The sequence below is a fragment of the Mandrillus leucophaeus genome, unplaced genomic scaffold (genome assembly GCF_000951045.1).
Source record: "Mandrillus leucophaeus isolate KB7577 unplaced genomic scaffold, Mleu.le_1.0 Scaffold857, whole genome shotgun sequence".
Taxonomy (NCBI): Eukaryota; Metazoa; Chordata; class Mammalia; order Primates; family Cercopithecidae; genus Mandrillus; species Mandrillus leucophaeus.
Genome location: NW_012109330.1, coordinates 504,011 through 505,258, shown reverse-complemented (window position 1 = coordinate 505,258; position 1,248 = coordinate 504,011). Strand labels below are relative to the sequence as shown.

The 1,248-nt window shown below is 40.7% G+C and overlaps 1 protein-coding gene across 1 annotated transcript in view; it reads left to right on the top strand.

The window, feature by feature from the left end:
- Positions 1-1,248, top strand: part of SARS (seryl-tRNA synthetase) — a 31,572-nt gene that overhangs the window by 14,091 nt on the left and 16,233 nt on the right. The gene's annotated exons all lie outside the window — the stretch shown is intronic.

Below are 1,248 nucleotides of genomic sequence, written 5' to 3'. Positions count from 1 at the left end.
TCTCGATCTCCTGACCTTGTGATTCGCCCGCCTCGGCCTCCCAAAGTGCTGGGATTACAGGCGTGAGCCACCATGCCCGGCCTTTTTTTTTTTTTTTTTTTTTGAGACAAGGCCTCACTGTGTCACCCAGGCATAATCACAGCTCACTGCAGCCTCAATCTCCCCAGGCTCAGATGATCCTCCTGCCTTAGACTTCTGAGTAGCTGAGACTACAGGCACAGTGCCACCATGCCTGGCTAATGAGTGCATTTTTTGTGGAGATGCATTTTCGCCATGTTGCCTAGGCTGTCCTCAAACTCCTGGTCTCAAGAGATCCTTCCACTTCAGCCTCCCAAATTGCTGGGATTACAGGCATGAGTCACCATGCCCAGCCTAAAGCTGTTATTTCCTCAACCTTTACTGTACATGTTTTAAAACAGGTCCTTTTCATTGTTTGCCCCAGCAGCTGGAATAGCTTTATGTCTGCTTTAAATCTTAACCCAGTCTCACCAGGGCATATAATCTTTCTAAAATGCAAATCTAATCATTTTACTTGAAGGCTTAAGTTTTGCAGTGACATGCTTTAGAGCAGCACTATAGGAATAGAATGTTAGCTTCATGTGTACAGATGCTCCTTGACTTAGAATGGGTTTATGTCCCAATAAATCCATCATAAGTTGAAAATCTTGTAAGTAAAAAATGCATGTAATACACATACCCTACTGAATATCATAGCTTAGCCAAGCCTACCTTAAATGTGCTCAGAACACTGACGTTAACCTGCAGTTGGGAAAAAATCGTGTTACACAAACCCTATTTTATAATAAAGTGTTGACTCTCTCATGGAATTTATTACTATTGATCATAAAGTTTAACCATTATAAGTTGGCGATAGTCTGTAATTGTTAATTTGTTTGTATTCAATCTAAAAAATATAAAGAGAAACAGATGAAATTAATTTTAGTAATATATTTTATTTAACCTAGTCTTATATACCCAAAAGTTTTATATATATATATAAAAATTATTATTTTTAGACAGGGTCTTGTTCTGTTGCCCAGGCTGGAATGCAATGGCATGATCACAGCTCACTGCAGCCTGGACCTCCTGGGCTCAAGTGGTCCTCCCACCTCAACCTCCTAAGTAGCTGGGACCACATATGTGCACCACCATGCCCAGCTAATTTTAAAATATTTTGTAGAGATAGAGTCTCACTTTGTTGCCCAGGCTGGTCTTGAATTCCTGGACTCAAGTGATCCTCCCACTTTG